Here is a 22573-nt window from a genome sequence, read left to right as displayed (position 1 = left end):
ATGAATTACAACACGAACAGAGGTTTGTATACCAATGTTTGGTTTGTTTGTATATATCGACTAGAGACTAGTTTTGTTAAAACCTGACAATGGTGCCATCTAGCACCTGTTATTGTACATTATGTAGATCCTGTATTGTTGCTTGTGTTTCTATACAACATTCATGCCCTCTAGTGACAGAATGGGTTACCAGGCAAATGGAGCAAGGTTGTGTTAGCAAGTTAGTAGTGCGTCAGTGCTACACGAGAGTACAGCATGTTTTGAGCTTCTTTTTTTGGAACATAGTACAATTATGTGGTGCATTCCATATGGGAGCTTGCTGTGCTTGGTACACTTATGGTGAGGTTATTATATGCGTTTATCTCATGAGAGTTTGCACCATGATAATGAGTAAATATACACATATGTGCTTAATTTTCAGACTTGTGAATTTATATCAGCTATATGATCATTGTGTCTCAACAGGACACAATGCAAGAATCTATGGCAATTTTTACCCTGGTGTAGTTTTTATCTATCCCACAACAGGACATGGAATGAATGGTTGGGCAAGCATGGGCATAACTTGCAGTGACTTGGTTGTGCCACTATTGCCTCGGTTGCCTGGTCTAATTATTTTTCGTAATAATTGTTGTCAGATGTTTGGTCACGATTCCCATTATATATTCTCCAGCTGATGTTTTACATATGAAAATGACAATGTAGTTCATTGAAACTGATAATAGAACCCCTTTTTTTAAAAGAACAGTTTTAGGTACTGTGACTATGGCTACACTACTGTAGTGCCAAATAAACATTTAGTTCACTAGCAATTAAAATGAATGTTTGGAAAGTAAGGTTACAACAGGTATTTACCTGCAGTGGACATTTGTCAATGTAAAGTTGGTGTTCTTGTATTATGTGGAAATTCTGCTGCAAAAAACAAATGGTGGCAAAGATAATTCAATTGAATACTTGTTGGAGAATTGTGTGTATACACAAACCCAGCAAATCTCTCTTCCTCTCAGCGACTAGTGCATATCCTTATACGGTTTCAGAGAAATTGCATATATTGAATGTGATGTCATATCTTACAGTGGAAAAGTGGTGTAGGGAGCTTAAAGTTAGCTGAAGAAAGAGTTATGATAAACAGAGGAGCTACTGAAAACCGACTGTGCTATTGGCACTACATGCACTTCAGAACTTGTAAGGGGTGTCCTGCGAGTATATGCCTAATAAAAGATGACAAATAGAAGAAGTTGGGTTGTTTTGGGGAAGGAGACCAGACAGTGAGGTCATCGGTCTCATCAGATTATGGAAGGATGGGGAAGGAAGTCGGCCGTGCCCTTTGAAAGGAACCATCCCGGCATTTGCCTGAAGCGATTTAGGGAAATCACGGAAAACCTAAATCAGGATGGCCGGACGCGGGATTGAACCGTCGTCCTCCCGAATGCGAGTCCAGTGTCTAACCACTGCGCTACCTCGCACAAATAGAAGAAGTGGACAGTGTTAAATTCTTGGGATTACGGCATGATAGTAAATTCAGCTGAGAGGAGCACACCACAGAACTGCTGAAGTGTCGAAACAAATCTCTATTTGAAATGTGAATCCTTTCAAACATAGGGGATATAAAAATGAAAAAGCTGGCATACTATGCTTACTTTCACTCCACAATGTCATATGGGATTATTTTTTGGAGTAATTCACCAAGCCAAGCTAAAGTTTTCCGGGCACAAAAACGTGCAATAAGAGTTATATGTGGTGTGAACTCAAGAACACTCTGCAGAGGCCAGTTTAGGGAACTAGGGATACAAACTACTGCTTCCCAATATACTTATTCCTTAATGAAATTTATCATATCACTTTTTCAAACCATGAGCGCAGTTCATGGAATCAATAACAGAAATAAAAATAATCTTCATAAGGATTTGAAGTCACCTACTCTTGTACAAAAAGGTGTGCCTTTTTCAGGAGCAGACATTTTCAATAACTTGCCAGCAGAAATAAAAAGCTTAACAATAAATGAAATTCAATTTAAGAGAAGCCTAAAGGATTTATTGGTGGCCAACTCCTTCTACTCCACTGATGAATAAACTTCTTCACCATTTCAGTTCAGTAATGTGTTCATTGTAAATAAGTATTGTAGTAGTTCTATTATATGTTTATTACCTTATAAATATTTTTTTAAATTTTAAATTCAGTGCATTAATGTGATCTTAGTAAATGAGTTTTGTAAAATGATCCTTTCATGTAGTGTTCATTAAAAAAAAATGACGTTAGCTTATTTGCTTTAGTTGTAAATATTTGTTATTTATTATTGTTTTTTTGAGATGTTCTACATCATGGATGACCTCCTCACTACGGATCAAGTAAATCTAATATAATATAATATAATATAATCATAGGTACTGTCATCTTTTTCAGTACTCATTTTGGTATGTTCAGTGAAAGCCCTCTGTCTTCCCCTCTCCCACCTCCCAAAACCTCACTACTTGTCCTGGAGACCTTACTCTGCCAATTGCCACAGTCTTTTCTGCTCCCCTATCACTCCTATCTGAATCAGTCATCTGTCTTACAGTCAAAAACACTGCCACAATGGTTGGCTGCTTTTTGGCATCTATGTGGGACAATCTGTACTTTGCCTATGTGGGGATGGCTTGAGTGTCTCAACAGTACAGATAGCTGTACCACAGGTGCAACCACTATGGAGGGGGTACCTGTGGAAAGGTCAGAAAAACATGTGGTTTCTGAAAAGTGGCGGCAACCTTTTGAGTAGTTGCAGGGCCAGCAGTGTGGATGACTGACTATCTGGCCCTTTAACATTAGCCAACATGGCCTTGCTGTGCTTGTACTGCAAACAACTGACAACAAGAGAACCTACAGCAATTATTTTTGCTGAGGGCATATATGATTTAATAATGAAGGCATCCTCTTGGGTAAAATATTCCAGTGGTAAAATAGTCCCTCCATTTGGAATTCCAGGTGAGGCCTACTCAGGAGAATATCTACATCTACATCATGGAATGATAGATCCCTTAGTTGAGTAGAGGGGTCAGAGAAAAGGAAAAGGAAACTAGATAGGTTGAAGTTGGATATACTGAGAATTAGTGAAGAGCAGGACTTCTGGTCAGACAGATACAGGGTTATTAATATGAAATTAATTACGGGCAATACATGAGTACGTCTAATAATGAATGCGAAAATAAGAGTGCAGATAAGCTACTATGAACAGCACAGTGATTGTAGTATTGTAACCAATATAGACACAAAGCCAACACCCAACACCATAATACATGTTTATACGCCAATTACCTCCACAGATCATGATACGGACAGAATGTATGATGAGATAAAAGAAATTATCATCATCATTTAAGACTGATTATGCCTTTCAGTGTTCAGTCTGGAGCATAGCCCCCCTTATAAAATTCCTCCATGATCCCCTATTCAGTGCTAACATTGGTGCCTCTTCTGATGTTAAACCTATTACTTCAAAATCATTCTTAACTGAATCCAGGTACCTTCTCCTTGGTATGCCCCGACTCCTCCTACCCTCTACTGCTGAACCCGTGAGTCTCTTGGGTAACCTTGCTTCTCCCATGCGTGTAACATGACCCCACCATCTAAGCCTGTTCGCCCTGACTGCTACATCTATAGAGTTCATTCCCAGTTTTTCTTTGATTTCCTCATTGTGGACACCCTCCTGTCATTGTTCCCATCTACTAGTACCTGCAATCATCCTAGCTACTTTCATATCCGTAACCTCAACCTTATTGATAAGGTAACCTGAATCCACCCAGCTTTCGCTCCCATACAACAAAGTTGGTCGAAAGATTGAATGGTGCACAGATAACTTAGTCTTGGTACCGACTTCCTTCTTGCAGAAGAGAGTAGATCGTAGCTGAGCGCTCACTGCATTAGCCTTGCTACACCTCGCTTCCAGTTCTTTCACTATGTTGCCATCCTGTGAGAATATACATCCTAAGTACTTGAAACCGTCCACCTGTTCTAACTTTGTTCCTCCTATTTGGCACTCAATCCGTTTATATTTCTTTCCCATTGACATTACTTTCATTTTGGAGATGCTAATCTTCATACCATAGTCCTTACATTTCTGATCTAGCTCTGAAATATTACTCTGCAAACTTTCAATCGAATCTGCCATCACAACTAAGTCATCCGCATATGCAAGACTGCTTATTTTGTGTTCACATATCTTAATCTCACCCAGCCAGTCTATTGTTTTCAACATATGATCCATAAATAATATGAACAACAGTGGAGACAGGTTGCAGCCTTGTCTTACCCCTGAAACTACTCTGAACCATGAACTCAGTTTACCGTCAACTCTAACTGCTGCCTGACTATCCATGTAAAGACCTTTAATTGCTTGCAAAAGTTTGCCTCCTATTCCATAATCTCGTAGAACAGACAATAACTTCCTCCTAGGAACCCGGTCATAAGCCTTTTCTAGATCTATAAAGCATAGATACAATTCCCTGTTCCACTCATAACACTTCTCCATTATTTGCCGTAAGCTAAAGATCTGGTCCTGACAACCTCTAAGAGGCCTAAACCCACACTGATTTTCATCAAATTTGTCCTCAACTAATACTCGCACTTTCCTTTCAACAATACCTGAGAAGATTTTACCCACAACGCTGATTAAAGAGATACCTCTGTAGTTGTTACAATCTTTTCTGTTTCCATGTTTAAAGATTGGTGTGATTACTGCTTTTGTCCAGTCTGATGGAACCTGTCCCGACTCCCAGGCCATTTCAATTATCCTGTGTAGCCATTTAAGACCTGACATTCCACTGTACTTGATGAGTTCCGACTTAATTTCAACGACCCCAGCTGTTTTATTGCACTGCAATCTATTGACCATTTTCTCCACTTCCTCAAACGTGATCCTATTTCCATCATCTTTCCTATCCCATTCTACCTCGAAATCTGAAACATTACTGATCGTATTTTCACCTACATTGAGCAACTCTTCAAAATATTCCCTCCATCTGCCCAAGGCATCCACAGGATTCACCAGCAGTTTTCCTGACCTGTCCAAAATACTTGTCATTTCCTTCTTAACTCTCTTTCGAAGACTGCTAATTACACTCCAGAATGGTTTTCCAGCAGCTTGACCCAATGTCTCCAACCTGTTTCCAAAGTCTCCCCAAGATTTCTTCTTGGATGCTGCAATTATCTGTTTGGCTTTGTTTCTTTCTTCAACATAACTTTCTCTGTCTACCTGAGTTCTAGTATGTAGCCATTTTTTATACGCCTTCTTTTTCCTTTTACAGGCTGCCTTGACTGTGTCATTCCATCAAGCTGTTTGCTTCCTCCTACTTTTACACACTCTACTGTTCCAAGACATTCTTTAGCCACTTGTAGTACTGTGTCCCTGTACCTTGTCCATTCCTTTTCCAATGACTGTAATTGACTACATTCAACTAACTGGTACCTTTCTGAGATCGCTGTTATGTACTTGTGCCTGATTTCCTTATCCTGAAGTTTCTCCACTCTTATCCTCCTACATATGGACCTGACCTCCTGCACTTTCGGCCTCGCAATCCCAATTTCACTGCAGATTAAATAATGATCAGTGTCATCAAAGAATCCCCTGAATACACGTGTGTCCCTCACAGCCTTCCTGAATTCCTGATCTGTTATTATATAGTCAATGACAGATCTGGTTCCCCTGCTTTCCCAAGTATATCGGTGAATGTTCTTATGTTTAAAAAAGGAGTTTGTGATTACTAAGCCCATACTGGCACAGAAATCCAAGAGTTGCTGCCCGTTCCTGTTGGCCTCCATATCCTCTCCAAATTTACCCATAACCTTTTCATACCCTTCTGTTCGATTTCCAATCCTGGCGTTAAAATCACCTATGAGCAGAACACTGTCCTTGGCCTTTACTCTAACAACTACATCACTGAGTGTCTCATAAAAACTATCCATCTTATCTTGATCAGTCCCTTCACAATGCGAATATACTGACACAATCCTAATTTTCTTGCTAGACACTGTCAAATCTATCCACATCAGTCGTTCGTTTACATACCTTATTGCAACTGCGCTGGGTTCCATTTCTTTCCTGATGTAAAGCCCTACACCCCATTGTGCTATTCCTGCTTTGACTCCTGACAAGTAGACCTTGTATTCTCCCACTTCTTCTTCTTTCTCACCCCTTACCCGAATGTCACTAACAGCTAAAACGTCCAGCCCCATCTTACTTGCAGCCTCTGCCAGCTCTACCTTCTTCCAAGAGTAGCCCCCATTGATATTAATAGCTCCCCATCTCATTACCATTTGTTTGCCAAGTCGTATCTTAGGAGTCCCTGGTTTGTCAGTTAGAGGTGGGACTCCGTCACCTCCAAAGGTCCGAGGCATTTTGCTCTGATTGTTGCCAGCATCACATTTAAAGTACCAGGGAAGCAGGTTGCTAGCCTTACTTGCCCCGAGTCCCATTGGGTTTTACCCCTAACGGCTGAGGGACTAACCGGTGGATTTGGTAGTCTTTGCCGTATGAGCACAAAGGTGACCACGACTCAGAATATGTCCGAGATGCCCAGCCTTATTCCAAAGTAACTGGTATCCCGACTGTCGGGACCACTTACTTGGCCACTCATACAGTGCCCGTGGTTCATGAACTAGGACATGACTACAGGAACCCACACCATGAACTCAGATATTTAGGGTGGAGGAAAATTTAATTGTGATGGGAGACTGGAATCCAATAGCAGGGAAAGGAAAAGAAAGAAAAATAACAGGAGAATACAGACCACTGGAAGGAATGAAGAAGGAATCTGACTGGTAGAATTTTCCACAGAGAATGATTTAATCACTGTCTGAGGATCATGTAAAAAGGCTGTATATGTGGTAGGGACCTGCAGACACTGGAATATTTCAGACTAATTATATAATGGTAAGACAGAGATTTTGAAATCAGATTTTAAAGTGCAAGACATTTTCATGAGCAACCCCACCAGGGTAGCCAAGAGTACTAATGCACTGGTTCCTGGACTTGGGTAGGTGTGCCAGCCCCTGGATCAGTCTGCCCAGCGGATTAATGACGAGGGCCGGTACGCCGGCCAGACTGGATGTGGTTTTTAGGCAGTTTTCCACATCCCACTAGGTGAATACCGGGCTGGTCCCTATGTACTGCCTCAGTTACACGATTCACAGACATTTGAAAACGTTTGCACTACTCCATGGCTTACACTAGATGCAGACAGCTGGGGTGCACTAATTCCGGCTTGGGGACTTTCAGGTGGTGGCAGGGAGGGCATCTAGACACATTCTCTACCTAACACTGCCACATCAATAGTAACAAGGCTGATGCCGCATTGCAGCGGGACTAAGGCCTCAAGTACGTGATGGTGTTGACTATGCTCACAATTCATTGGTTACTAGTGAACCCAGCAATGCTCCGCAATTGCTAAATATGCAAGGGAATTGGATATACGTCCTAATCACATCCCCCCCCCCCCCCCCCCACCACCACCACCACCACCACCACCACCACTTTCTATCTTTCTCCTACTCCCATCCCTCTCTTTCTCCACCTTCTCCTTCTGACCCCTATCTCTGGCATCACCTTCCCTCCACACCTTGTACATCTCTTATCCCACACTCACTCTATCCATCTCCTCCTCCCCCCTTCTCTGCCCATCTCTTCCTCCCCCCTCTCTCCAACCTTATTTGTTTATACAAACAGAACTTTGATTGGGGACAGAAGTCAAAATGAGAGGGTAAATTGGTTGGAATTATTAGTACAAGGGGTATGAGAGAGAACTTTCCAGCTGCTAGATCAGTCAGGATAATCGCTTTAATGACAGTATTTCGCATGGTTTTAATCTATGAGCAGGTAGGATTATAAAAGTTAATCATAAACACAATGTTTCTATTTTCTGTTAAAAATGGCTATGAACAGGAAAACAAATCACCCATTTTCACACCAAAGCTTAGCATGTTCTTTTTATAGCTAGTTTAGCAGAAAATGTTTATTGTATAACATGTCTATTCCTCCAGTTGTTTAGGCTGTGCATTACCTGTCAGTCAGTCTGTCAGTCTTCTTTGATTTGCCTTCAGACACTGTCTACACTCTATGGCAGTTTAATTGACTCAATGATCATGAAGTTTGCCTGTGCTGCACAGACGTCAGCCAATGTTTCGACATCTCACTGGTGGCATTTTTTCCAAAGAAATAAACCCAATCTCTCGTCCTCCATTTCCATTTAAAACAGTAAAAAAGTCAAGACCCAGGCAAAGTTATGTTCCTACAATGCCACATGAGGAACCTGTTTGAGCACCAAGGAAGACTGATATCTGGAGGACCCAAGATAACCAACCAGTATGTTTGCACTGTGGACGACTGGGACATGTGGTGTGCTGTTGTTGAGAAAGACAGTGGATATTTGATGACGCCCACGCCAGAACACAGCAGACTGACGCCAACTCCACGACGACAAAGATGAACAAGATGTGGGTGCAGGACGACGTAGGTCACCATCGCCGCAAGCTAGCCACTGGAGAGGATGCTTCCCAACATGTCAATCAAGGTCTCCATTGCTGTTTAGAAGCTCCAGACGATCACCTAATTGCCGCAACCTGGAAAACTAAAGGGTGCGACCTTCCTTGGAGGTGAGGCCGCTGAAGAGAAAAGTCCTCCACCATTAATCACTACAAAAATTATAGGAAACTATGTCAATATCCTCACAGATGGCCGACCAGCCCAAGCTCTTGTGGGCTCTGGAGCATCAATTCAGTCATTTTGCAGAAGTACTGTCACTGTCACAAGTTGCAGAAAACCGTATTCGTCGACAGCAAAACATCTCTGCTGAAGGTGGCTAATGGGAAATATGTAAAACGTACAGGAAGATGTGTCTTTCGTGTGGGTATAAGTGGCCATACACAACCCTTAGAATTCATCGTTTTACAAGACTGTAGTCATGACGTCATTCTCGGATGGGATTTTTTGAAAGCTTCTCAAGCAGTTACAGATTGTGGTCGCTCGAAGATTGTGCTAGATGAGATGAGATACTGTGGACAGGAAAATGGGCATCCGCTTATGTGGAGACTATGTGTGCTGGATGAAGTGATCATTCCTGCAGTCAGCGCTAGAAAGGTAGCTGTCATGTGTCGTGCCATGCATCAACCCATGGATCTTGTAGTGGAATGTAAGAGAAGCATACTACTGAAGAATAACTTGGTCACCCCAGCCTGTGTTGTCTCGTTTAAGAACAGATTCGGTGAATTGTGGATAGTTAACTGTCGCCGAGAATCGCAGATCCTTCCACAATACATGTGCATAGCAAATGCTGAGCCGTTAATTGCAGAACAGCTGAGCGTCATAGAAAATTCCTATGCCGAGTCTGTGGGCGAAATTAGCACTACCACTATGAGACAAGATCTTCTAGCTCAACTATCACCAGATCTCACTAAGGAACAACAGAAGAAGCTACATGGCATTCTTCAAGAGTTCTCTGAATGATTCAATCCACAGGTGAAGAGCAAATTACACAAATCAACAGTGAAGCACTGGATTAGCTCTGGAGACCAGCAACCAATAAGTCAGAGAGCATACCGTGTGTCAGCAATGGAACGTTGAATAATTCGCGATGAGATAGAGAAAATGATGAAGAATGACATCATTCAGCCTTCGCAGAGCCCATGATCACCACCAGTGGTTTTCGTCAGGAAGAAGGATGGCAGTTGGTGCTCTTGTGCTGATTACAGGAAGCTGAATAAGGTAACTAAAAAGGACGTTTACCCTCTTCCACGAATTGATGATACACTAGATTGTTTGAAGGGGGCTAAGTTTTTCTCAACCATGTACATGTACTTGGGATACTGGCAAATCAAAGTAGATGAGGCTGATTGTGAGAAAACTGCATTCATCACCCCTGAGGGCCTGTACAAGTTTAAGGTAATGCCACTTGGTTTGTGTAATGCACCAGCAACTTTTGAACGAATGATGGATAATCAAGGCACCTGAAGTGGATGATGTATCTTTGTTATTTACATGACATTATAGTGTTCTCAGAGACATCTGATGAACACATAAAAAGACTGAGGGGGGCTCCAACAAGCTGGACTGAAACTTAATCCAAGAAAGTGTCTCTTTGGAGCAAAAGAAATCAAAATACTTGGGCACCTTGTGTTAAACGAAGGCATGTGACCAGACCCAGAAAAGGTGAGATCTATAATGGAATTTCCTATTCCTGAAAGTATTAGAGATGTGAGAAGCTTCCTCGGATTATGTTCTTATTACCATCGTTTTATCAAAGACTTTTGTATCAAAGCCAGGCCACTCCAAGAGTTGTTAAAAGCTGATGCTAAATTTATCTGAGGTGGTGCTCAACAAGATTCTTTCGAAGTGCTGCGAAAAGCTCTGATGACTGACCCTGTACTTGGTCTGTATGATGAGAGAGCACCTACAGAACTATATACAGATGCCAGGGGATATGAGATCTGTTCTGGTGCAGATTTTGGATGGAAAAGAGAACGTTATGGCCTACGAGAAACTACTCAACTACAGAAAGAGAATGTCTTGCTGTGATCTGGGCTACATGCAGATTTCGACAGTATCTCTATGGAAGGCCATTCACAGTTGCTACAGATCATCACTCACTTTGTTGGTTGACAGGTCTTATGGATCCAACAGGACGACTCGCCAGGTGGGCACTAAGTCTTCAAGAGTTTGACATTACCATAGTGTACAAAAGTGGAAGAAAACACCAAGATGCCGACTGTCTCTCAAGAAACCCTGTTCAAGACCATCAAGACTTTGATGAAGATAGTGGCTGTCTCGCTGCACTCCAGGATCTCTCTGCTGAGTGGAAGAAGGACGCCAAGATATCTCATATTATGCTTGCCTTAAATTGGTCAGAGGATGTGAAAGGACAATATAAGGTAGTTAATGGATTACTTTGTACGAAAAACTCTGATCCATTTGGAAAGAGGTGGCTACCAGTGATTCCTAAACACATGCGCTTAGATGTTCTACAGAAATTCCATGACACACCTAAGGCCAGACATTTAGGATTTATTAAGACATACAATAGGATCTGCAAGAGATTTTTCTGGTCAGGTTTATTTAGGAGTGTCCGTCACTATGTGTCGCACTGTCGAGAATGCCCGAGGAGAATGGCAGTTCCTCAGTAACCACCTGGCTGACTCATACCAATTCCACCAGCCGAAACGCCTTTCCAGCCCTTTGGGATTGACCTCCTCGGACAATTACCAATATCTGCTAGGGGCCAAAGATGGATTATTGTTTGCACTAATTATCTGACACACTATGCCATTACAAAAGCCGTGAAAACAGCCGAAGCATTTGAGGTAGCCAAATTCATCCTGGAAGACATTGTATTAAAACACGGCGCCCCAAGATTGTTAATTATGGATTGAGGGAAAGTTTTTCAATCTTGTGACAGAGATAAACTGTCGGTGCAACATTACTCATCACATGATGACTGCCTATCATCTGCAAACTAACGAGCTTACTGAACACCTTAATAAGACCTTGGCCGACATGCTATCAATGTTTGTCAATGTTGAGCAGAACAACTGGGATGAGGTGCTACCTTTCGTGATGTTTACCTACAACACTGCCAAACAAGACACCACAAGATTTACGCCATTTTTCCTGGTGCATGGGCATGAGGCAACGATGATGATGGACACTGTGTTTCTGTTACATCCTGATGATGTGGACGACGACTACATCGGGCAACTCCACACGTTGCAGCCTAAAGAAAACGACTGCCAAAGGTATGACGCGAGCCACCACCCTGTTGTCTACCAGCCTGGTGACCTCGTCTGGAACTTCACTCCTGTTCGGAAGGTTGGTTTCTCTGAGAAGCTCCTCAGGTGCTACTTTGGACCTTGTAAGGTTGTAAGACAGTTGTCTGATGTTACTTATGAAGTTGAAGATTTCGACCCCGACACAAGATGGGAGATACGGTCCATGTCCTTCGAATGAAGCCCTAGAAGAATCCTGCAGCCCAGGGTAAATTCGAAGTTCCAGCAACAGGCAACAAGTGGAAAGGCAACGAAGGATGTAGTGGCAAGGGAAGTTCTAAGAAGATCACTGCCAGGGTGAACATCAGGTCGGGAGTCGGAGTATGCAGGACTGGTGACTTGTTCCCGGACAAGGAGGATGTAACACTGAGACGCTGTACCACTAAGGACAGAGCAATGTCACAGAAGAAGCTGAGTAGCGCAGTCGCCGAAGTCTAGCGGTTATGATACTAGATTGTTGCATGGAAGGTCTTGAATTCAGAACTCAACTGAACTGAAAAAAATTTTAATTTCTGTATTTGGTTCGAGTACATTCTAGAAGTATCCACAAATGGCAAGAAGCACTGTACTGGAATGTTCTGTAGCTGTATATATACCATATGTGTACTGGCCAGAGGTAGTTTGCTCTGCACTCTTGTATGTGCAAGTGCTGAATAAACCTTTGTTAAGTGAAGTTAGTGTTCGTCATTCATCTACTTACACCTTCCTCTACGTGACATTATGATCACCACTAAATGTTGCTTTCCATTATATTCTTTTTCACAAAATATCAATACTCATTGTGGAATTTGTTATTATTACGAAAACTTGTGATGACAGAACTGTTAAATTGACCATCACATTTCTTTCATTGAGATTTGCATAAAAAAAACCATCCAGATTTTCAACTTTTCTGGTGGATTTCCCAAAAATTTTCTTTCATACAAACCTTGCCCTAGTAATTAAAGGAAAAAAAACCAAATCGGTCAAGCTGCTCTCAATTGATGATCTTTCATACATGTGGCAACTGATTTTTATTTGTATAGACAGACTGTACATTAAAACCTAAGAAATGGTAAAACAGTAGCAAATTAAGGAGATGGAACCTGGTTAAGTTGAAAGAATCAGAAATTATTGTGAGTTACAGAGGGAGCACTTGGTAACATTTGACAGGTAGCTTTCTGAGATCAAATAGTGAAGGCAGCAGAGGATCAAATACGTAAAAAGGCACGGCCTAGTAGAAATCCTTGGATAACATAGAAGATATTTAATTTAATTTATTAAAGGAGAAAATATCTACATCTACATGATTACTCTGCAATTCACATTTAAGTGCTTGGCAGAGGGTTCATCGAAGCACAATCATACTATCTCTCTACCATTCCACTCCCGAACAGCGCTTGGGAAAAACGAACACCTAAACCTTTCTGTTCGAGCTCTGATTTCTTATTTTATTTTGATGATCATTCCTACCTATGTAGGTTGGGCTCAACAAAATATTTTCACATTCGGAAGAGAAAGTTGGTGACTGAAATTTCGTAAATAGCTCTCGCTGCGAAAAAAACGTCTTTGCTTTAATGACTTCCATCCCAACTCGCGTATCATATCTGCCATACTCTATCCCCTATTACATGATAATACAAAATGAGCTGCCCTTTTTTGCACCCTTTCGATGTCCTCCGTCAATCCCACCTGGTAAGGATCCCACACTGCGCAACAATATTCTAAGAGACGACGAACGAGTGTAGTGTAAGCGGTCTCTTTAGTGGACTTGTTGCATCTTCTAAGTGTCCTGCCAATGAAACGCAACCTTTGGCTCGCCTTCCCCACAATATTATCTATGTGGTCTTTCCAACTGAAGTTGTTTGTAATTTTTACACCCAGGTTGAATTGACAGCCTTGAGAATTGTACTATTTATCGAGTAATCAAATTCCAACTGATTTCTTTTGGAACTCATGTGGATCACCTCACACTTTTCGTTATTGAGCGTCAACTGCCACCTGCCACACCATACAGAAATGTTTTCTAAATCGCTTTGCAACTGATACTGGTCTTCGGATGACCTTACTAGACGGTAAATTACAGCATCATCTGCGAACAACCTAAGAGAACTGCTGAGATTGTCACCCAGGTCATTTATATAGATCAGGAACAGCAGAGGTCCCAGGACGCTTCCCTGGGGAACACCTGATATCACTTCAGTTTTACTTGATGATTTGCTGTCTATTACTATGAACTGCGACCTTTCTGACAGGAAATCATGAATCCAGTTGCACAACTGAGATGATACCCCATAGGCCCACAGCTTGATTAGAAGTCGCTTGTGAGGAACGGTGTCAAAAGCTTTCCGGAAATCTAGAAATACGGAATCAACTTGAGATCCCCTGTCGATAGCGGCCATTACTTCGTGCGAATAAAGAGCTAGCTGCATTGCACAAGAACGATGTTTTCTGAAACCATGCTGATTACATATCAATAGATCGTTCCCTTCAAGGTGATTCATAATGTTTGAATACAGTATATGCTCCAAAACCCTACTGCAAACCAATGTCAATGATATAGGTCTGTAGTTCGATGGATTACTCCTACTACCCTTCTTAAACACTGGTGCGACCTGCGCAATTTTCCAACCTGTAGGTACAGATCTATCGGTGAGCGAGCGGTTGTATATGATTGCTAACTAGGGAGCTATTGTATCAGCATAATCTGAAAGGAACCTAATCGGTATACAATCTGGACCTGAAGACAAGCGATTTGAGTTGCTTCGCAATCCCTAAGGTATCTACTTCTAAGAAATTCATGCTAGCAGCTGTTCGTGTTTCAAATTCTGGAATATTCCATTTGTCTTCCCTGGTGAAGGAATTTCGGAAAACTGCGTTCAATAACTCTGCTTTAGCGGCACAGTCGTCGGTAACAGTACCATCGGCACTGCGCAGTGAAGGTATTGACTGCATCTTGCCGCTTGTGTACTTTACATACGACCAGAATTTCTTCAGATTTTCTACCAAATTTCGAGACAATGTTTCCTTGTGGAACCTCTTAAAGGCATCTCGCATTGAAGTCTGTGCCAAATTTCGAGCGTCTGTAAATTTTAGCCAATCTTCAGGATTTCGCGTTCTTCTGAACTTCGCATGCTTTTTCCGTTGCCTCTGCAACAGCGTTAGGACCTGTTTTATGTACCATGGGGGATCAGTTCCATCTCTTACCAATTTATGAGGTATGAATCTCTCAATTGCTGTTGCTACTATATCTTTGAATTTGAGCCACATCTCGTCTACATTTGCATAGTCAGTTTGGAAGGAATGGAGATTGTCTCTTAGGAAGGCTTCTAGTGACACTTTATCCACTTTTTTAAATAAAATTATTTTGCGTTTGTTTCTGGTGGATTTGGAAGAAACGGTATTGAGCCTAGCTACAACGACCTTGTGATCACTAATCCCTGTATCAGTCATGATGCTCTCTTTTAGCTCTGGATTGTTTGTGGCTAAGAGGTCAAGTGTGTTTTCGCAACCATTTACAATTCGCATGGGTTCGTGGACTAACTGCTCGAAATAATTTTCAGAGAAAGCATTTAGGACAATATCGGAAGATGTTTTCTGCCTACCACCGGTTTTGAACAAGTATTTTTGCCAACATATCGAGGGAAGGTTGAAGTCCCCACCAACTATAACCGCATGAGTGGGGTATTTATTTGTTACGAGACTCAAATTTTCTCTGAACTGTTCAGCAACTATATCATTGGAGTCTGAGGGTTGGTAGAAGGAGCCAATTATTAACTTAGTTCAGCTGTTTAGTATAACCTCCACCCACCCCGATTCGCACGGAGTATCTACTTCGACTTCACTACAAGATAAACCACTATTGACAGACACAAACACTCCACCACCAATTCTGCCTAATCTATCTTTCCTGAACACCGTCTGAGACTTCGTAAAAATTTATGCAGAACTTATTTCAGGCTTTAGCCAGCTTTCTGTACCTATAACAATTTCAGCTTCTGCGCTTTCTATTAGCGCTTGAAGCTCAGGGACTTTCCCAGCACAACTACAACAATTTACAACAACAATTCCGGCTGTTCCTTGATCCAAGCACATCCTATATTTGCCATGCACCCTTTGAGATTGCAGCCCATCCCGTACTTTCCCGAGGCCTTCTAACCTAAAAAACTGCCCAGTGCACGCCACACAGCCTCCGCTACCCGTGTAGCCACCAGCTGAGTGTAGCGAACTCCTGACCTATTCAGCGGAACCCGAAACCCCACCACCCTAAGGCGCAAGTCAAGGAATCTGCAGCCAACACGGTTGCAAAACTGTCTGAGCCTCTGATTCAGACCCTCCACTCGGCTCTGCACCAAAGGTCCGCAGTCGGTTCTGTCAACGATGCTGCAGATGGTGAGCTCTGCCTTCATCTCGTAAGCAAGACTGGCAGCCTTCACCAAATCAGACAGCTGCTGGAATCCAGAGAGAATTTCCTCAGATCCAAAGCGACACACATTATTAGTGCCAACATGTGCCACCACCTGCAGCTGGCTGCACCCTGTGCTCTTCATGGCTTCCGGAAGGACCCTTTCCACATCAGGAATGACTCCACCCGGAATGCACACGGAGTGCACACTGGATTTCTTCCCCTCCTTGGCCGCCATATCCCTAAGGGCCCCCATTACCCGCCTAACATTGGAGCTCCCAACTACCAATAAGCCCACCCTCTGTGACTGCCCGGATCTTGAAGGCTGAGAATCATCCTCTGAAACAGGGCAGGCAGCTGCATCTGGCTCAGCCAGAGACAGTACCTGAAACTTGTTTGTCAGACACACCGGGAAGGCTTTCTGATCAGCCTCCGGGGACATCTTTCGCTGCCTGCCACGCCTTGGAACGACCTCCCAATCAACCACAGGCGAGGGCTCAGCCCCACTGCGGGCAGCAACCGGGGCAACCACAGCGGCAGACCAATCTGGGGACAGACGGGATGAGGTTGACATCCCCATGATACCCAAGTCCGGCTCCCCACAGTGGTGCCCATTGGCAACAGCCTCAAGCTGCACGACCAAAGTCAGCGCAGCCTGCAGCCTACAGCTGTGAGCGAAGGGATGCCAACTCAGCCCTCATCCGAACACAGCAATCACAGTCTCTGTCCATTCTAGTCGATGTTGAACAACAGTTACTGAAACACGAGTCCGTGCCTAGATAACGCAAGGGAAACATGCAAAGAATGTATGAACTAACCTGTACAAATGCCTAACGACTGCACTACAATCTGCCTGAATTTACGATTACAGTAACTAAAACTTGAAATTACACCTCTTATACGAAACTCACACACAATTTAAGTAAGAATCTTCGAAGTAAACACAGAGAAGAAGCTATATACGTAACTTTCTGCGCTGTCGATGTGCACCAACTGGGAGCTCAGGCCATATAAAATGCAGCAAACTAGGCAGGTGAAGGAAAATACAGAAGTCTAAAAAATGAGATTGGTAGGAAATACAAAATGGTTAAGTAGGACTGTCTAAAGCACAACAGCGAGGCCGGAGAAGCATGTATAACTTGCCGAAAGATATAAAGAGATCTTTGGAGAAACAGAGATGCAATTTGGTTAATATCAGGTGCTCAGATGGCTAATCAGTTCTAAATGAAGAAGCGAAGATGAAAGATGGTAGAAGTATATAAAGAGGTTTCGTAAACGAAAAGAGCTTGAAGGCAATATTGTAACAGCACAATGAGAATGCAAGGACCTGTCAGTGGCATATTGCAGAGGACCATTGAGAAGATTAGATCCAGGATGCTGTCGATGGCTTCAAATGAGAATTTGTAAAATACCACGTCACTATGTCTCCAAGAGAAGGCGTAATGGCACAATCTGTGAGTATGCAGTATGGTGTCAGTGGCATATCACAGAGGACCATTGAGAAGATTAGATCCAGGATGCTGTCGATGGCTTCAAATGAGAATTTGTAAAATACCACGTCACTATTTCGCCAAGAGAAGGCGTAATGCCACAATCTGTGAGTATGCAGTATGGTGTACAGATTAGCAGTGTTAGCTGGTGTGCTGCATGTTATCAGTTCAAGCCCAACCACCAACAATTATTTCTTATTTCATATTTATCATTTCTGGAATGTTCTTGACATATGTTATGTTTGTAATGTTTTGATATTCTGGAATATTCAGTGTTTGTATAAATAGCTCCACTTTCCATACAGGAGTTCAGTTCTTTTCTGTTGCAGCTGTATGTTGGTGTCAGTCACAAATGTGTCTTCAGTGTTCTTGCTGTACTTCACTGATGACACAGCCTTTGTTTTGTAGTTGACTGTGGTGTCGATGTGACAATATTACAGAAAGGAAGAGGGAGCAGATGAAGATAAGAGAAAAGGTATGGTACTGAGAAGAATGTGACAGAGCACAGAAAAACCTAAGTCCCCTGGAGCAGACAGCATTCCCTCACAATTGTTGAGATCCTCGAAAGAGCCAGACAAGAAAAAATTATTCCACCTAGTGTGCAAAAAATATGAGACTTGTGAAATAGTCTCACACTTTACAAACAATTCCAATTCCAAAGAAAGCAGATGCTGACAAGTGCAAAAATTAGTGAACCACCAATTTAATAAGTAATGACTGCAAAATACTGCTACAAATTATTTACAGATCAGTTTGGGTTCCATAGAAATGTAGGAAATACTGGCCCTATGATTTATTTTAGAAGTTAGGTTACAGAAGTGCAAACCTACATTTATAAAATTTGTAGACTTAGAGATAGCTTTAGGCAATGTTGACTGAAATGCACTATTTGAAATTCTGAAGGAAGCAGCAGTAAAATACAGGGAACAAAAGGATATAAACAATTTGCACAGAAGCCATACAGCAGTTATAAGACTCAATGGGCATGAAAGGGAAGCAGTGGTTGAGAAGGAAGTGAAACAGAGCTGTAGCCTATCCCCAACATTGTTCAGCCTGTACGCTGAGTAAGCAGTAAAGCAAACCAAACAAAAATTTGGAAGAGGAATTAAAATTCAGGGAGCAGAAATAAAATCTTTGAGGTTTGCCAGTGAGATTGTAATTCTGTAAGACAGCAACGGACTTGGAAGAGTAGCTGAGTGGAAGGGATTGTGTCTTGAAAAGAGATTATAAGGTGAGCATCAACAAAATTAAAACAATAGAAATGGAATGGTGATGAATTAAATCTGGCCTTTCTGTAGGGATTAAATTAAGAAATGAGATAATAAAAGTAGTATGCCAGTTTTGCAATTTGCACAGAAAACTAACTCTACTTAGTAGAGACATTATAAAATGCAGTCTGGAAAGAATTACTGAAGACAAGGAATTTATTAACATCAAATGTAAATTTAAGTGTTAGGAAGTATTTTCTGAAGGTATATATCTGGTGTGTGGCTTTGTACAGAAGTGACAGGTGTACAATAAGCATTTCACACAAGAAGAGAATAAAAGATCTTGAAATGTGGTACTAAAGAAGAATGTTGAAGATTAGAGGGACAGATCACAAACTAATGAGATGATACTGAATTGAATTGTAGAGAAAAGAAATTTATGGATTGAACTGACCAAATAAAATTTCAGCTGATAGGACACATTCTGAGGTATCAAAGAACTGTCAATATGGTATTGGTGGGAAGTGGGGAGGGGGGGAGGGAGATTCTAGGAGGAGACCAAGAATGAACACACTAATCATTTTCAAATGGACATAAGTTGCAGAAGATAGACTACCATGGAGAGCTGCATAAAACTAATCTTTGGACTTAAGACCATAACAACATGCACAATGTGTCAATCAACTACAGGTGAGTGGCTGCCTTACAGATTATTTGTTTATTATTTCAATTCTGGAATGCATGTTATGGTAATTTTTTATGATTTGTTTCCCTTCAGTCCCAATACCTCGTTTTGTTCTGCCGCTAATGCTGTATTTCTTTTCTAATGAAAAACTTATTCTTCTAATCTATGTTCACTTTTATTTTCATACTTTCTCCTTTTCTAACATAATTATGTGCTTTCACCATATCTACCAGTAATTCAGTATTGCACAATTTGACACTGCACTCCAATAGCCAGTTATACCACCAGCTGCTATACCGTTGTCACCTCCTCATTTGATTATGATACATATTTCTTCTTTTTCTTCTTCTTCTTCTTCTTCTTCTTCTTCTTCTTAACAGTGCCTCCTCATTGGAGGATAGTATTACCGAAATATGTGCTCCATAATTTAAATCATTTATCACATTTTAAGTACGATAACTGTGAATGCTCGCTGCAAATCATGTCACTGTTTTGATAGTTAGGCAATCACGTCACACTTTATTTTTTTTATCCACCATTACACATATTTCACATAAAAAACATTAAAATAAAATTCTCGTACATCTTTATTACAATACATATACTACTATACAGGTTGTAACAAAAATGCATGACACAAATTGCAGGACACATTCCTCAGATGTAGACGAAGAAATTATGTTATATGAACAGCTGGAAATGCTTTATTTCCATGTTGGAAGTAATTTCTGCAACTCATAAATAATGGGAAACACACATGAACAGAACACACCAGCATACCACACGCAACTCTTCCTCACAGGAAATGTTCAATCTGCCCTCTGTGGGCACTGATACAAGCATCAACATGCCGTTACAGTGAATCTTGGATGTGCTGATGTATCCCTGGAATAATGCATATGATTTCACAGGCTTCCATAATAAGAGCACAGAGACTCTGAACATCTTTTACTGGGGTTTCATACACAGGAGCTTTCAAGCTGTTTTGTCACTGCCTCATGTTTTCTATTTACAAAGTGACATGATTCACATCATTATCATTTCATTGTTCCTCATGTATATGCAGAAATATTTATTATTATTTCTTTACACTGATGCATGTGAATATTTGTCTTATGTCCTTTTTACCTTAACTATTACGACAAATATTTACAGAGTTAAGGGGGTATGTAATGGATTTTGGTCCAAAAAACCGATTTTTTGTAAATGTTTTTTTCTTGATCTATATAGTTTAATATATGTTGTTTGTGAATTTTATCATGATAGCAGCTTTAGAAATGCCTTTACATTATTAAACTCATTAACACTGCACAGGTGGCCACTCCCACCTTTTCCGACATTTGGAAAACTACTTGCTTCAGAGGAATTTTTGTCAGTGTGAAGGCTATTTTCTTTTGATATCTTTGGCTGACATCTATCTCTCTGGCTGACATCTATATCTCTGGCTGACATCTATATCTTTGCCTGAAAACTTTCTTGCATGTGGTTTATTTACAGTTTGACAATACTAACACATATTAATGGGTGGAAGGTTGAATTCACAAACCTTTATGTGGAAGTCAAGAGTTATGCATAATGGGTGGTGGAAAAACTGTGTTTAGGAAATTGAAGTTTCATGGAAATTGGCTTACCAACATAAAAGAGGAAGCAGCTTGAAATGAAGAACATAAGCTCTCAACATCAGCATCGAAAGTTGGGACAGGAGAATTGTACAGGTGCATGAATGATGATAAGACATGGAGTCTACTGGATTCAGACTTATTGATTTAGAGCTTCTCTGTCAGGCTTTAAAGTTTTCATGTTCATGTATTAGCTCTAAAAATGCGGAATGCATTATTGTTGTTGAAGAAACAAGAGTGGGAATAGCTTGTGATTTTAAATTAATTTGTAATTCTACATCTACAAGGATACTCTGCAAATCACATTTAAGTGCCTGGCAGAGGGTTCATCGAACCACCTTCACAATTCTCTATTATTCCAATCTGGTATAGCACATGGAAAGAATGAACACCTATATCTTTCTGTACGAGCTCTGATTTCCCTTATTTTACCGTGGTGATCATTCCTCCCTTTGCAGGTTGATGTCAACAAAATATTTTAGCATTTGGAGGTGAAAGTTGGTGATTGGAATTTCGTGAGAAGATTCCGTCACAACGAAAAACGCCTTACTTTTAACAATTTCCAGCCCAAATCCTGTATCATTTCTGTGACACTCTCTCTCATATTTCGCAATAATACAAAACGTGCTGCCTTTCTTTGAACTTTTCCGATGTACTCCATCAGTCCTACCTGGTAAGGATCCCACACCGCGCAGCAGTATTCTAAAAGAGGACGAACAAGCGTAGTGTAGGCAGTCTCCTTAGCAGGTCTGTTACATTTTCTAAGTGTCCTGCCAATAAAACGCAGTCTTTGGTTAGCCTTCTCCACAACATTTTCTGTGTGTTCCTTCCAATTTAAGTTGTCCGTAATTGTAATACCTAGGTATTTAGTTGAATTTACGGATTTATATTAGACTGATTTATCATGTAACCGAAGTTTAATGAGTTCCTTTTAGCATTCGTGTGGATGACCTCACACTTTTCGTTATTCAGGGTCAACTGCTACTTTTCGCACCATTCAGATATTTTTTCTAAATCGTTTTGCAGTTTGTTTTGATCTTCTGATGACTTTATTAGTCAATAAACCACAGTGTCATCTGCAAACAACTGAAGACGGCTGTTCAGATTGTCTCCCAAATCGTTTATATAGATAAGGAACAGCAAAGGGCCTATAACAATACCTTGGGGAATGCCAGAAATCACTTCTGTTTTACTCAATGACTTTCCGTCAATTACTACGAACAATTCATGCGGCTATGAATTTCATTTTCCTCCTCCAAAAAAACTGACACTGGTACCTATGAAAGCAATCTTAGGTTAGCATATGCTCTGAGATGTCTTGGATAGGGCAGAGAAGGAAGTAATTTATTGTGTGGTTTTCTGAACATGTGTTTTGTGCAAGGTTTGAAAAAATACATGAAGAA

At 41.2% G+C, this 22573-nt stretch overlaps 1 protein-coding gene across 1 annotated transcript in view; it reads right to left on the bottom strand.

Moving 5' to 3' along the window:
- LOC124775860 overlaps positions 1-22573 on the bottom strand; it is a 416537-nt gene that overhangs the window by 207450 nt on the left and 186514 nt on the right. The window lies entirely within an intron of this gene.

Source organism: Schistocerca piceifrons, chromosome 2, assembly GCF_021461385.2.
Source record: "Schistocerca piceifrons isolate TAMUIC-IGC-003096 chromosome 2, iqSchPice1.1, whole genome shotgun sequence".
Classification (NCBI taxonomy): Eukaryota; Metazoa; Arthropoda; class Insecta; order Orthoptera; family Acrididae; genus Schistocerca; species Schistocerca piceifrons.
Note: the sequence above shows the minus strand (reverse complement) of the source record. Positions and strands in the feature narration are given on the sequence as shown.